Raw genomic sequence first — 17,338 nt, 5'->3', positions numbered from 1 at the left:
CATCTTGAATTAACAATGACATCACGAGTTGACAAGTTAAAATTCTAAATAAATATCAATCAAAGTATACTGTAGCTGTACCCGAGACAACGCACGTAAATTTAAATATTTCTTAAATGCATGATTAAAGAGCAGTTTTGTTTACGTTCCAATAATTTTTATCGAGTATGTCATAGTGTATTAATTCATACACTTCGTTTTCGAAGAATATCAGTCAAGTTTTTATCTTAATCTTGTTATCTCTTATCTGACCATCTAAACAGCAGGAACAGGTGGGTTGTAATCCCTAGTTTCATAATAATTTATCCGATCCATTACAAATAAATTAATGACCTAAGTATGATATTCATACCCCATTCACTTTTTTAAAGATGATACTGAGCCATTTTTAATTGTCGATTATTCTTACAGATGATGCTACCTACATCAACTGTTGTGTGGTAAAGAGCAATTCATGGACATAAACGTGGATAGTTACGATTAATCATTTGAAATCCGAGTCTTCATAATTTCAACAACGTGTATTCTGCCAATTTATACGCCTCTCTACCTTAATTAAAGCTCAAATAATGATGATTTTGGCTAGGTAATATCGTTTCAATTTGAACAAAGGCTTACCAAAGAATCAACATTATGAGATCTTATAATATATAACGTCAGACTCAATCGAAAGTACGGTCTGACTATCCGTAGTGTTAGCAGGCCTATTCTTGAATATTCCACATATTCTTGAATATTCCAACGTTGTCTTAGAGAATATACTTTCCCAAGAACACATTTTACTTGAAAAGATACAACAGGAGTCAATACGAATAATAGCTGGTTGAATTCGCTTGATAATTGTAAAATGTATACAATCAAAAGAACATTCAAACTCAACTAATAGTAGGACAAACACAATTGGAATCTTCTCTATAATCTTTTAAATTATCCTGCCACTTAATAATAGTTCATTGATCCCCTTAAGAGACGGCATTGTTTATCATCAGCGAAAATGAATAATACACATGCAATTGCACTTAAATAATTCATGAAAATAATAAATGTTATCTTATTTTCTTGAAGAAATAGATATCAAGTATTAATTGTTGCCCTATCTAGCTACTGTCTATTGACATCTATTTCCGCATCGGTCTCTTCGACTATATATTTTAATTTTCCATTTAGGCATGATTATGATAAAGCCTCATGTATTTAATATGTTCATAGCTTTTACACTATTATTTTACCATAATTTACCATCAATTGTATTATGTTCAACTGTGTACTGTACTTATTGCGAAAGTCTAAGAAAGCACGTGTATTATCAATCAACGAGACGATTGGCATAACGGTAATCAATACCTGTGCATTTATCAGTAGCCCAGTATCTATCACAGGTGGTTAGCGTGTGACTATGATATTTATTAGTGAAAACACCAATTTAAATGATAAATAATCATATTATAACGTAAAATAAACTTTTCTTAAAAGAAAATCACTTTCAAATATATACTTATAACAAGGTATTCAACTCGAAATCGCCCGAAAACAGGATGCATCGCTTTGAACAGCCATTACTTCATTAATTTTGCAGCGATTTTTGTTATTTTGGTCTCCTTCACCGCATAAATGAATTTCCTCTCTGGAAATGTACATGTCTTGCAATATTTTTACAAATACTGGGTCAACTTTCAAGAAATAACACGATACACAACTCGCGTGACCCACTTGACATCGAGCAGACAGGATCTAAGACTAAAATCTTCACGCATTAAAAGGCATTGTCCATGCAAAGTTCACGGACCTCGATACCACAATTCAAAAAAACGTATAACAAAAAAATTCTTACAGTGCTTGCCGTTGCATTATGCATCAAAACTAAATGCCCAGCGCCGTGTGAAACCTTTGTTTACATACATTTCAACTAACTGGCATTTTAAACACACGTCGAGTGATTTTATTGGTCCAAGGCGAAGGTGGGTCTTTACATTTCATTCATTAATCCTGTCTGATCGCTGTTAAGTAGGTCACGCGAATTATGCATCGTTTTATTTTTAAAAATTAAAAGTCATTTTATGCGTTGAATAAGACCGGGTTCATGAAAATCGATGCACACTTGATGAAGTTATGGCTGTTCAAAGCGATGCACTCCGTTTTTTCGGGTGATTTTGAGTAGAATACCTTGTTATATATTATTATATATATTTGATAGTGAAATTGTTTTTGTAGACAAGTTGATTGTTCGTTATAATATAACTAATTATCATTCAAAATTTTCACTAATTAATATCATAGCAAAAGGCTTCTCTTTCAAATCGGCCAATTTTTTCATGCACTGACATAGTTATTTGTTATAAATATAAGAAGCTATCTACCTATCTATATTTTCTTTTAATTGTGATAAATTAACTGTGTGGCATTTTGTTAACTTTGTTAAATTTGCCATGCTGTTGTTATCTAACAACTTTTCATGTAAATTACATTCTCTGTAAATGAATGTATATTATTTAAATCCTTTGGAGGATAATGCTAATAACAAAACGGTGAGTGATTTGTCTTATAAATTATGTCAAATATAAACTAAAAGCCGATTGCTCAACAACATTTGACTGTTTGATTGAACATTATAATTATTTAGGAAAGATGTCCCGGGAAAGTGTAAATATCAGCTACATAATAAGCTCATTTAAACACAATATTTATTGAATACACAAATTGTGGATTGTAATAAATATTTCAGCGAAATTTAAGAAGTAGAACTTCACTTTGCATGCTATATCTCTACCGTTCAACCTGCGCAAGTAAACGTCACTTGACACTCCAAATGCTATAAACGTCATATGCTTAATTTAAAAAAGCATGATTATGAATAAATAACAGTAGTGTTACACCCTGTTTTTCTAACTGTATCAATCGTGTAAGTAGTCATTGAAAATAAAGTGCATTTTCGATTAACCCAGACAACCAGAAGAAGCAAAATCACATTCATAAAACAATCGTGCATATACTGAATTATTTTTAAATGAACCGGTCCGTAATATATATCTATAAGCTCAATGCAGTCAAACAAAACAATATGTAATTGATATTTTCAGCTGATAATGAGAACTAAAGGTTATATAGTAGTTTATAAAGAATATTTACATATTGAACAAACACTGGAACATGCTGTTTATGTGCATGGTAGATTATGAAAGCAGTGTTAGGATAATCGCTAACAAATGGAAGTGTGAGGATTATTTCGAATATAGTATGCACATCTTAAAGTAAATGTTGCCGTTTTGAAGCAAACCTTGACTAAATAATTTTTATCTTAACACATATTGTGCTGTGTAACTATCACACTACGTACTTCTCGATTTACAATGGCAATGAAACACTGTTTAGCAGGTTGCTTCATAAATATCGTGAAGTGAAAGTGTAAATGTCTTAGAAGAAAACACTTCAACGATAGTTTAGTACGTTAGAAGTAATTTTATTTTCCTCTAAACAATACCGATGTAAATTATACCCAAGTTTTCTCTCGAGATAATGTCGGAGTTGCGGAATTAATCGTTACTAGATTTGTTGATAGTTTTAACTATTAAATTTGCCATCTCTTGGCTGAATGAACTCATCATCTAAACAATAAGAAACCGTGTATATTTTAATGAGAATCTAAACAATAAGTCAAAACTACAACATAATGACCTGTATTTATTAAATGCTTTGTAGTGACTGTGTGACGTTTAACCGGTTATGACATAGAGTACAAGAATAAACAAACTGTTCGATTATACTAGTGTAAATTGCATCATGTGTATCTGTATTTTTTTTGTTTTTATTCGTAGTATTAGTTTATTACATTTAGTATTTTATAATAATTATAATAACATTTCGCGAAAAATCTGGTTTTAACACCGCGAAATTATTTAACAAATCATGTATATTACAGTTTCATCAGTCTTCTGTTGAGTACCCACTTCTGTCTTAAGTTCAAGGGTCCCCCGGTCAGTGTTTAAACTAGTAGCAACATCTCGAAATCGTATGTTTCACAATTTTGCTATCACTGCATTCTTATGATAGTATAACATATATAACACTTAGATCGGATGAGTGCCCTGGGATCACCAATTGCTTAAGTCTAGTACATCTGGTCAATCTGTTCATCAGTGAGGGCTTCTGCCGCCACGGGCGTGTTCCCCTTACCCAATAATTATTTTTTTTTCCGTTTACTTCAACCGATTATGGCAATCTTTATTGAACTCATAAATTGATTATCACCATACTTTTTGTTTAAAAAAAATACGATGCAACAAATTGGAAGAACTAATTAGAGACAGTAGTTCGTAATCGCCACCTTTACGTACTGACCATGTAAAACCGCAATAAATATAGCTATTGAGCTCTAAGCGGTATGCAATATACTTTTCCTGTTTTATGTGTTTCCTGATAAAAAGTCATTAATAATTGATTTTGCATGGCATTAATAGTGTTTTCCTTTTAAACTTGTTGCAAGTAAAACATTTGTTTAATTTTGCCCCATAAATGTCGTCAAAATCTCAATCCAATATACAATCAAAATATCTCATCACTCAAGAGTGAAATAATCGAACCTTTAGTTGTTATTTCACTCTACGTAGAGTAAAATGATCGGATTGTCATTCACTGTCATTCTGGACACAATCACTGTATTTCATGAACTTATACTTGATTATTTTACCCTTGATCAAGTGAAATGTAATAATATCAGTATATTATTATGGTTTATATGTACCTACTTATTCAAGTGCAGTTTTACAAGTATGCGGATAACCTAATCGTCAATGCAGACATGCTTATCGATAGCATAAAATTCAATTAGTACAAACAGCAGTGCGCGACAAGTATAGCGACACTTATTACAGTTTTTTACGTAACGTAAATTCTGACAATCAACGAATATTTCCTTATAGAAATATCCAAAATTTCTACGCTAGATGTGGTAGTGTAACCTAGTTTTAACGAGAAACAAGATGCTCGTTTTTATTTATTTAATGTCGCACAATAAATTCCCGCAACGATATCTATTTATACGACAAACGAACACGTAAATGGTACCTGAACATGTGTTGAATATCTTGTCCCACAAAAAAGAGCATTTTTGTATCTGATCAAACCTGTGTTACCAGACCACATCTCCTGTTCACATTTTGGCTATTGCTATAATAAAAATTGATTGTGTATGTGTAACATTTATTTTTCTAAATATTCGTTCATTTCGAGTGCTATGTGCTTTTAAATCATTAATGACGTCTGATACACGACATATAAGGAAAATAAAAACATACATCTTACAGTTATACATTTACCGTCCAAATGCACATAATTGCAATAAATCTTATTGTTTTTATTGTAAGATCGTATTGTTATTCGATTTCGTGTCTTGTTTGACATAACAAAGCACGTTTCTCTACACTCGTGTCAATATGCTTTATATTAAATAAAAATGCAACCTAACGGTATGATAAGCAAATAATTATGTACCCGATTAATCAGTATTTTTTCTATTTCTGACACAACACAGGTAGGTACATTTACATCGTTAAACGCTAACTTGAATTCAGAAACTGCCAGCTACAGGACGAACATTGACATGGCATTGATAAATAAAATAAGTTGATATTAAACATTTAAAGGTTTAAGATTGCATTCCGTTTACATATGAAGATAAGTAAGCGCAAATTTCAATGTCTCTTTAAAAAAAATATGTTATAAAGTGTGTATGTCTTACACTTTCGTTTAACATGTTCCGAAAAATATAGAGAATGAAGTTCATCTTGAAACAACTCCTCCATTTGGTACTCAAATATCGTTATAAACTAGGCAAGCCGTTTTTTATAAGCGTTTTTTATGTCACAAGGCGAGTAAGTCATTTCCAGGAATGCTGTGACCGATTTGTTGTTAGGTGTTCCTTTTTGTATTGTGCATTAATTGAATATAAGTTCAATTAATAATCAACACGGAAGAGACTAATGGTATTCCTAGATGATCGAGTCTACAGTCGTCACATTGTGATGTGATGGGGTTGGCGTGAACTACTAAGAGGTGGTGAGTGATAGTCTATACTTTCGCTATTTACAGTTATCAAATGCTTTCGATATTTTTCTGAATGAAATATTGAGCTCATATTATTTTGTATTTTTATCCACGGTAACGTTAACTTTAAATATGTCTTCCTAAGGCATTCAGAAAAATCTCAAATAAGTACTATGGTGGAGAAGAAGAGGGTCTGTGGAGGTTAACTGCTTTGTGTAATATACAGTTAAATATATACTGGTACCAAAACATATATTTAGTTGATTACCAGAAAGTCTGGAATATTGTGTTTCTTGATTACATTTTGGAAAATTGCAAATGAATGAAACCATTTAAGTTTTTAACAAAATAACATAACGTTACACTAAATGCAAAAAAAAAATACTTATTTTATTACAATTATTTCCGCTATATTATTTCGCCAATTTAAGCGGACATTTGATGGCTATATTATATAATTTAAAATAAAATAGTTATCGAACATACGACACAAACTTGCTAGTGTGAAACTTTTTGTTTGATCTAGAATATCATGATGTAAGCTCGGTCGTTTTCCAGAAAAAATCGCATTTTGTAAGTATATCATATGTGTTCATATCTTCACGATTTGTGTTGCATTCTATCAAATCACAAGATAAATCGATTTCATTACGGAACATGACTACAATAGTGATATATTTTAAAGAGGAAGATGTGAGAATAACAACCTACACGCATTACCATTTAACATTCATAATTGTTTTGCAAGTGTCAGGTGTTTTTGTGAGTCCAATGGTCTTTAAAATAAAATATGTTTAGGTGATTGTCTCAGACAACACTTCCATGATGTTTAAGTATGTTAGAGAAAGTTTTATGTGCCTTCAAACAATACAGCTGTTAATAATATCATAGTGACGCAAGTGCATATTGTATTCTGTGGAGTTTTCTTTTGTGTTCTTGTTTCTAAAACTGTTTGATCACAATGCTGTATAGCTCTTATGTGTCATTTTGTTGTCATATAGCACAAGCAGACTAAGCTTCACGAGAATGTTTAATAAAATTAATATGTCATTTGAGAATCATTATTTTGTTTTGATTAACTTATGTACGATACAGAAGTCAGTTTAGATATCCATGAATCCTTGACATTGGAATACAACAAGATTATATTTTTTATCAGATGTAAAAGTTATACAATACATGTTTGTTATATTATAACCTTGTTTGTATAGATTTTTATAATGCTACACTTTCTCATCAAAGTAATACTTTACTTTTGCAAGTGTTATATAACAGTGTTTGCTTGGTTGTATACTTTTTTCGAGAATAAGGTGCAGTTGTTTTAGAGATTTTACGATTTTCGCCATACTGGTGAGACATGTTCGCGGGTTTGAAGACGGTCGCCAACTTATAACACAAAAGAAAGCCCAATATGTCCGCCTAAACGACACAAATGGTGCCAATAAAACATTTATGACACGTGTCTTCCGTTTCGTCGTTCTGGCGGATATATTTGTTGTTCTTTGTTCTATCTCGTTGTCGTGTTGTTGAGTTTTAAAACATCAAATACGCAAACAACAATTCATGTTATTTATGCCATTTATTCTTGTTCTTGCGGGTTCTTGCGGGTATATGTGTCGTTATAGTTTGTTGTCGTCTTTCAAACCAGCCCTTACGCCAACACTAAGGACGACATATATACCCACCATAAAAGGTGCCAATTTATCAATGTATACTTTATTTCGCCCCTTTTCGTCGTTTGAGCGGGTATGTTAGTCGTTCTTGTGGTGATCGTTAATCCCGCAAAAACGAAAACATGAACGATTAACAAATACACACGTCAGAATGACAAAATAGGCGCAGATACGAACCATTTGACAAGTTTTACATTGTGTCAAGAAACCAACATATTAGCATATCTTGTATTACATGTTTTAACATTATTGCGGCTACATGGTGTCACTTTTTATGATCCTATACATTTATACATGGTATGTCTTGTATTGAATAAAACACAAACAAAGAAACCAACACGTCTAAACGATACGAGCGTAAGCAGGCACCATATATGTGTGCAATTGGAGTAATACAACTTCTGTGTATGGAGCAGTCCTAAAAATAAATATCGAATCGAGTGTATCATGCTTTTGGTGATAAATAGAAACGGATTGCAATATTGATAAAAATAAGGCTCTTCCTCTGAAAGTTATACCTAAAGCAATCTGGCTAATGATAATTGAAATGTTATCGATGAGTGATTTATGGCATAGATGAAAAACCATGAGTTATAAGATGCTTACCCATACATTTGAATGATTTGATACTAACCATAGGTACATGCAATGTATACGACCAATAGAGTCTTGGGGGATACATACGGAATGACTTGAATAATTAATAAATACACGGACGTCTATTCCTCATATTATCAGATTTAAAAATGTATTTGTTTGCACAAACAAATACACATTTATAGGAATTATTTATACAACCAGATACCTTATTTATATGTGTAATTTTGCGAGTAAAATAATTATATTGTATTATACGTCGTTATTTTCAAACATCAAATGGGGATATATGTACGTACATTATTATTTAACTAATGATAAACTAAGGATCTTAAGGAATATAACTGTGTTTTTTCTGTGCTTTGAGTTTTCCATTTTATATTAATATTTTCGAAATTGGCAATTAAACAGGTCAAAGTGTGAAACACAATCAAACCCGTAAAAAGCCTCGATAATTTAAAATTAAAATTTTTAAGGCGGTAACGTCAGGTGTAATCTTTGTTTCTATGTGTTACTGTCTCTCCAAGAGGTCAATGCCATCAGCAAATCTAAAGTTATGGGTCTTCCAACCATAAAGATAGAGGTTCGGTGGTCTTATAGAGTCTCTCGTATTATCTTTGTAGGGATTAAGTTCAACATAACGAGAGCAGACATACCTGGCAAACGTCCGATTTACTGACGAGGTTCCCTTTCTGTCCATTGAGGAGTTATTCGCTGCTGGTGTTTCCATTGAGAGCTTACATGTTTTGCACCAGCCATTCGTTATTATTTAAACGTCTCACAACATGCCCATGCCATTATTTACAATAAAAGATATATTCAACTGTGCTATGCCAAGCTCTGAATCAAGCCTGCTCTTCGACCAGCCGTTCTTTTTAATCGATTGAGGATGGTGCGTAGCATGAATTTGCTTGGATTTCTGATGAGTCTGATGATGCGTTTATTCTTGCAAAGCTTGAGGTTGCTCTTTTTCGGTCGGGGATTAGACCACTTCATCTCCTCCCAGATCTTTTTTATTGGGCTGTCATTGCTTCAGCCTTTGCCTCTCCTCTGTGCTTGATTAGCTCGGAAAGACGTTGTCCACTACCGGGAACTGTCCAGGGGACTCGTTGTAACGGGTTATTATATACTAGGTTGATGCAGTATTACGTCAACCTGGTTAGGACTGCGAGAATCTCGATCAGCGTTTTTAATTTTACACAGGCCTTGTACGTATTGGTCTTTGTGATGTTCTTGAGGGTGCTGTAAGCCTTCTTACGGCTGCATGTGGTCATCTCTGTGTCGATGTTGATAGTAGGCTCCTCAATCCAATTCTCTTTGGCATCTTTTGTCTTCTAATATTTTCACGACTGAAAACGTGCCCCCTATGTGAGCTTGAAATGCTTCTGCCATCTCTGGATCTTTCAGCTCCACAGTCAAATCTGATACGATGGTTCTTGGTAATTCGCTTGCTCTTTAACTTCAGCTTGATGGTGTTGACAACTTTTATTACTGCAAGATTTATAATGTAATAATTCACACATCACACATTGCAAATACAATTATGCAATACTCATTTACAATACATATGCTGATAAAAAAATCTCGATACATAATTTGCAACGAATCCTTACAATAGCCACGCTTTTCAGCAAGGTCACAAATGAAACAATTTCCATTCTTTAATTCAGTGTCTGAGAGTTAGCGTCGAAAGCCTAATTTAGAGGGAAAATATCGTCTTAGACATATCACCATCAGACTTAAGGAAACTTTTGAATATCTCCCCCTAATCAATGTTCATCAGAATTATCTTTATTAAAAAATAGATATATAGCAAACTGGTATATTGTTCAAGATCTCCTAGATGTGACAACGGTAGTTTTAGCTGTATTGGATAGAAAAACTCAATTCCATTGTCTTGATTGAGCTATTGTCAATTCAAAATAATGGACAGTGCGACAGTTTTATTCAAAATTCCTTAAAGCAATTAAAAATATTCAAGCTTTGTTACGTTTTATGGTGCCTAGTTCTTGCTTTAAAGAAAGAAATTCCAATGTTAATACATCGGTCCTAATTATGCTAGTCTTATTTCAAACTAAAATAACATTCAAAATGATATGAGAACAAGAGTAATGATGGAATGTCTAAAAGAGCCTTTCTTACAAATTTAATAAACCTTGTGTTTCCATTTTGTATTTAGCTGTATTTACATGTTACACAGTCGCGAATATCTTCGAAATAATGTATTTATTATGGTATGCTCCGTTTTAATGAAAATCTGAGTAAATATATTTTATTACCATTCTCGTCGTTTTGCATATAGAGTTATTTTCGCTTATTTGCCGCTTGCGAATAACATAGGCATTAATATATTTATTCTGACGTAAGCAGCTAACACTTGTTTGCCTAAAAAGAAGAAAACCTTCATAAAAAAGTGAAATCCAGGTTTTCTTTCTTATTGATTTTCTGATGGAAACCTGGAAAACACTTTAATAAAAACAGTTATCAACCCCGACCATACAAACAAACAACAACCGGGCTACCTAAATTATATACTCCTAAAACATCAATGGATACAAGACCATCAGAAGCAAACGCAGCCTAAAATAAATTAACAATTTTGTAGAGTATGTCGCTAGTTTAGCAACGTTTGAAGAAATCTAATAAACTTTATAAAAATGATAAAAGCATTCTTTTTAATTTGCATTTAAGTGCGCATAGAGATGTATTGCATAGTTCTAATGCAATTCTCATAAATCAGAAGTAGTGAAAGATAAGGGTAAATGCGAGCGGGATATGCAGCCCCACTGCTTATTAGTTGTGTAACTTTTCTATTTGTGAATGGTCAGGGGAATGTTGGAAGACTCCTGCTGAAGATCCGTGTGGTATCTTCGTCAACTCCCAAAAAACACTTATGTAAGAGGTAACCAACACACGTATAGCTATTTAAGAATGACAAAGTCGTTTCAACTGGAACACACATTCATAGTGACATACATAAAGGAGATTAGTGTAATTAGTCGCGTTATGTAAGCGAAGAAATGCATTCATAGAAATGAATACAATTCAATATATCATACCATCAACCAGAACCAAAGTATGGAATATCGCATACGATTAGATATGTTTGGTTTTAAAAATTCCTGTTTCATCCGGAATCGAGTATTAGAGAATAAAATGCGAGTATATTTCACTGTCAAAGACTTATATATTTTAATAAAAAACAAGCACTTATCAACGGTTTCCTAGCAAATTAATGTATTGAAACTGTTTGCAAAAAGCGTCCGCAGTTTACATATTCATTAACCAGCCACCAGCTTTAAATGTGCAGCTCCGAATTCGATTACTCGGAGCTAATGCAAACATGTTTCATTGTTTAGGCTTACCTCATGAATGATAACCATTTTAAGCACCAATCTACAAAAGTCTACTAGTGTTCTTTACTACACTGTTAAATAACCCTAATGAAAATGTGCTGAGGAACGGCAAAAGGTTCCTCGGTATACATTCAGGAAGATTTTACGAGGTGGATGTTATGAAACATGAAAGGTAAATCAATTGCAACGAGTCGTTAGACCGCAGCATAAATTGTGTGTTATGCATAAGAATAATTTATAAAACAAATGCAATCATCAGTACAGACGTTTGTCTGTCAACACTTCGGTTAGTCTAAAATTAGGTCGTTACTTCTATGTTGCGACCGCGCGGTATGTCCCAATGTGTATCATAGCTTAGCGAAGCATCATTTCAAGTCGGAACAAGTGTGTTGGATATTGCAAATTTAAATGAGGGTCTGTTGCCTTTGATTACATTATATAATTAAATGTTTAATCTCTGCATTACAAAATATCGAAACTGAATATGAAATTCAATCGTAAAACAGTTTTACGATTTCGTGAATACTAGACAATTAAACATGTTATAATCAATTCGAATTGATATAGGCGCATATGAACCAGGGAAAATTCAATTAGAATGATATTCAAAGTTAACGCTATTCCTTATTGGTTTTCCTTTAAAACCCCATGGTAATTGTAACATTGGCAATACTCATACAGTATTCATGGTATCGTTCACATATTCCGCTTTACCACCGAAGTAACGTTCTGTGTGTTGCTTTGTCGGACTTAGCAAATGGAAATAAAAAAGTTTACATATTGGTTCGGATTGACGGGCGATCTTTATGTTCGCGATCATCTACTGACCTGTGTATGAATTATAGTTTCCTAGATTACGTTAATTTAAATGTCATTTGTGAGTGATTTTTACCAAATCTAATTTCTATGTGACAATGGAAAAAATTGGAGAAGCACTTCGTATTTTAGTTTATTGCATATCGCTTTTTCGTGAAAAGTGTGAACCAGATACGGCATTAAAACGTTTTAAACAAACGATTAATCAACGATTATCATAAATAACGAGGAAGTCAATATGAAAAATGAAGTAGTATTTGGCACAAAGAATGAGTAATTTATTAATAAAATGAACAAACACTCAGAGGCAAATAACACGATTCAAAATAAAACCAACTTCTTTCAATATTTGGTAGAGGATGTACGAAACTAAGATGCTGCCATTTCTCGTTTGTATATTTATTGGGCTATGCTGATCATATGTGTCTATTTACTCTATTTCAATAAAATTATTTTGTTATTCGTGCAATATATGTATATATCAACTACTATATAGCCTTTTAAGAAGTTCTGAAGTCTATATAATAACAAAGACAGCGTGAACCAACGTAAGCAAAGTCGTTAATATTGTTATTTAAACGAATATCTTCTATGAAATGCAAGAACTCAGTTATTCGAAAATACATACTGTTTTAAGATAGAACAGCCGTTGCATAGGTATTCAATAATATAGAACGTTCCATTCAACGTAACAAAACACAATTTGTCGTAACATACTTAATTAATAAGCTATAAATACCAAACATACACTCTATAAGACCACTGTTTCCTAGTAACTAAATTTGAAAACGTTTATTTTATATTTAGATATTTTCCACGTACGCTTAAATATTGAAAGGCTAAATATGGTCTTTATTTGTAATTGACATATTTAACGGCGAAGCATAATGCGAAACATGATGTCTTAATCATCATCTTAATATTAACGCGCCGCGCTCTGTGAAAAGGGGGTTAAATGCATGTGCGTAAAGTAATGTCACCTATCCGCATGTGCAGTCCGCACAGGCCAATCAGGGACGACACTTTCCGTCTAAACTGGATGTTTGCTAAAAATATACTTTCTTGAAACGAAACAACTCATAGAAAGCGAATTTGACGTCCCTGATTTGCTTGTGCGGACTGCTATATAGCATGTTGCCTTGACAGTACACCCATCGTCGATTACACTTCCACGTGACAAGAGTATACTTCAACTTGCATATGGTGTTTTAAGTTTACACTTAGTGGTCAAAGCTTAATTGTTCCAGGATTCATTCGCAGTTTTAGGACAACAATAATGATCTTTAGTCACGGCATCAGTATCAATATTAATAAAGCATGTTTTGTATCAACAATGCCGTCGTCTTATTACTTAGCAAGTAAACTACATAACGACGTCGAAATCTTAACGCGTTTTAGAAAATATTCAAATCAATAATTCTTGACATAACACACGTCAATCTCGTTCTTCTGGGTTGTTTTGGCATGCCTTATCTTCATGGATTACTCAGTTTGATCCAATAATATTGTGTTCGTATGCGAAACACTTAAGACTTTTTTTCAGCTTAAGCTATATGTCGGTTGAAAGAAATGTTTCAAATAACTAACAACATCATAAGGACGATGGTGTTAGTTACTTTTTATATATGTTTTGACAACTGAAATGCCTCATGATTATCATTTATTGCAAACACGTGTTTCTGTATTAATAGAGGATCACTTTTCAAAGCTCCATCAACCTGTTTAGTGTCTTTGCAAATCCGGGGTTATCTCTTATCTGATTCCAGTAAGCATTACATCTACTGGTAACTTGCAAACACTAGCGTTGCTGAGCACACTAGGTAGTTACTAAATTACAAAATAAAGATTCACACATCTACTCTTAACCACAAACATCAAAGGGTATGTGGCAATTATCGACGAAGTAATAGAAATAAATATTTCGGAGATTTACAGTTTATATCGCTTCTGTAGTTAAATGGGTCATACAATTCGCACATGAAACATTTAACTTTAAAAGGCAAATATTTCCAGATTAAGATCTGGAAATTTACATGGCTACATTATCTTAGGTGTTTTATTATATTTACCGGAACCTTATTATAATGCAAATGTGAGCACAGAATATCACAAATTAATGTTTAGCTCTTGACTTGTTTAGCTTAGTTTCAATCTTTCGATTGTCTATCATTGAACAAAACGGGTTTAATGAGTTACGTATTTTAAAACTACGAACCGGTAATCATGTGTTGCATAATCTAGTTAAGGGTATATATATCGATGAGACGTCAAACATGTTTGGTTGATCGATACATGTGTGACAACTATAGTGTTAGTAATAAAATGTGTTTATTGATCTGTCAAACGCAACCCTACAATAAAACTTAAAAGTATCACCTTATTTGTACTAACATTACAAATTGTTTAATAAACATTCAACAGTTATCAAACTATCAAATTAAGCCACTGAGGAATTCACTAAAACATAACAAAACATATTAAAACACACACTAGAACACGTACCGTTCATGTTGCGGTGCGTCCAAATACAAATAAAAAATACATATGTATATTAAGATATATAGAAAGGTAAATAATGGGACTAAAACAAACAATAGTAATACCAAGATTGTGTTTTCTGTCCCACGATTTTAAATACAAAATGAATTGACATGCGTAGAAAAGGTCATTTACGTATGAAGTAGTATACTCTTTCCTTGCTTTATATGAAATAAATTATGTACATATGTTCGGACTTCATGTAAAATAATATAGTAATACTTTGTACTAACCTCAAGTAACAACGTTCGTTTCATGAAACATACAACGCAGTAAAATAAAAATTACGTTCACTTCAAGCTGTTAGTTATATAATAGTATATTACAGGTATACATAGTTATTTACCCAATAAAACATACGCAATTGTCCCTCGACATAAGGCATTCGTCTTCTATGTTGTATTACCATAATCGGTTGTAAAAACGTATGATCAAAGGTTCCTCATATAAGCGAAACAGGGCATAATTATTGTAAAACAGCAATGTAAAATAAACTGTCTGAACATTTAGAGTAATTTATTCTGGACCAAAAGCCATATGTCCAATAATATAGAGCCAGGAGAAATAATGATTTTGGCTGAAAATGAGGGTGTTCGAAAACATAGAGTGTCGGCAAACTATGAAAAATTACATGTTTTATATGGCGGTGCCATTAGGGAATTTAAAGAAGTCTCGTAGTTCATAATTTGCAGTTGGTTGCTTGTTAACAATATGGTCACTACTTTTCCAATAAAATAGTTTGCAAATTTGCAAACGTTCCATTAGCTCTAGTGAACAAATAAAAATAACCAAGCCTTTTCGTAATGATTTGATTACATTTATTTGCAATACAGTCACCATAATGCGCGTGGTTTCTTGTGTTTAAACTGGAATATTTAAGATTTAAAAAATACTAAGGTAGAAAACACGTTTCTACAAAATACAAAGAGCTTATCATAGTGGGAAATCGCTATCACAAACACAAATTGTATTATTTTTAATTATACAAAATAAATCTGCAAACAGTTTGCGAAGCAACTGTTGAAAACAAATGAAACAGCTTTAATTGCACGTATTAAGATAATTATAGAACAAGCTGAACACTAACATCTGGAAATTATGTAAAACTCATTTAACATTTAACATATGTATTAAAATGCAATATATAAGGAATGGTAATGGCGTATTCGTATTATAAAACTACGAACAAATACAAATGGTTATGAGGAAGGCATTGTATCTATTGTTTGACTAATTCAGGTGTTTTTTGTAATTATATCAATACTTGTTAAAGTTTAAATCGGTCTACATGTTCCATTGTTGTTAAAATATTAATGAAAACTATATAAATACCAAATGTATGCTTATAATGCAATTATTATTCGATGTATAAACGATGTATAAGCTGTGAAAATGTGCATATCCCAATCTGCATTGTACAATGAATAAGACAATCGCTATTTCCGAGTTAATAAAAAACTGGACACGGCTTTACCGTTACCAATAAATGATAGTTGTAAATATAATTAAACATCTCAACATAATTATGGTATTAAGATACAAATATATATATACATAATTCAATACAAACACCGTCTAAATACCAAAACATGAAAATGAGGCTACATAATATACATAATGCCACATATATCCATAGAAAGAGCTGCCAACCTGAAATTTGTATCAACCTTAAAAAATCAAAATCATGCGACTGGTTTGTTAACTAATAATGGTGTTGTTGAATACAATTGCAAGTAATGTACCAATCATTAACAATTATAATTAGAACTTAATGTGTATATAAAGATAATAAAAATAGACAACATTTAATTATATTCAATAAATTGCCAAATTAATGCTTGTTTGTTATGTTAATGTGCACATTATATAAAATATAAATTATGATGATCATTATGTAATATTTCCTTGCATTTTCATTCGTTCCAAAAAACAATACACTTATAAATAACTGCTTATGATTTGTTTTATTATGAAATGAAACATACATTATAACATTTAACCTATTAAAAGCACAAAGCACACATTGTACTTAGCTGTGTGAAAGTAAAATTGGAATGTAGTTATAAATGAAATAAATTGAGAACAACCGACACTTGAATTCGAAAAATGCAAATCCAGTTTAACCGAAAGAAATGATAGACAGATAGACCAAAAGTTTATTCAAACCGATACACATGTACATTGTCTTTATACTAAAGTATACGCATATTTGTATTTCACTAATCTTTGTACAAACGTATTACCTAAAATAGGAAATTATATTTTTTAACAGTATTACTTAGAATCGCAGTTCGTATAAAAGAGTTTCTTTGAAAGACT

Source organism: Dreissena polymorpha, chromosome 11 (assembly GCF_020536995.1).
Source record: "Dreissena polymorpha isolate Duluth1 chromosome 11, UMN_Dpol_1.0, whole genome shotgun sequence".
Taxonomy (NCBI): domain Eukaryota; kingdom Metazoa; phylum Mollusca; class Bivalvia; order Myida; family Dreissenidae; genus Dreissena; species Dreissena polymorpha.
The sequence above is the reverse complement of the archived record's forward strand: the minus strand, read 5'-3'. Positions refer to the sequence as shown.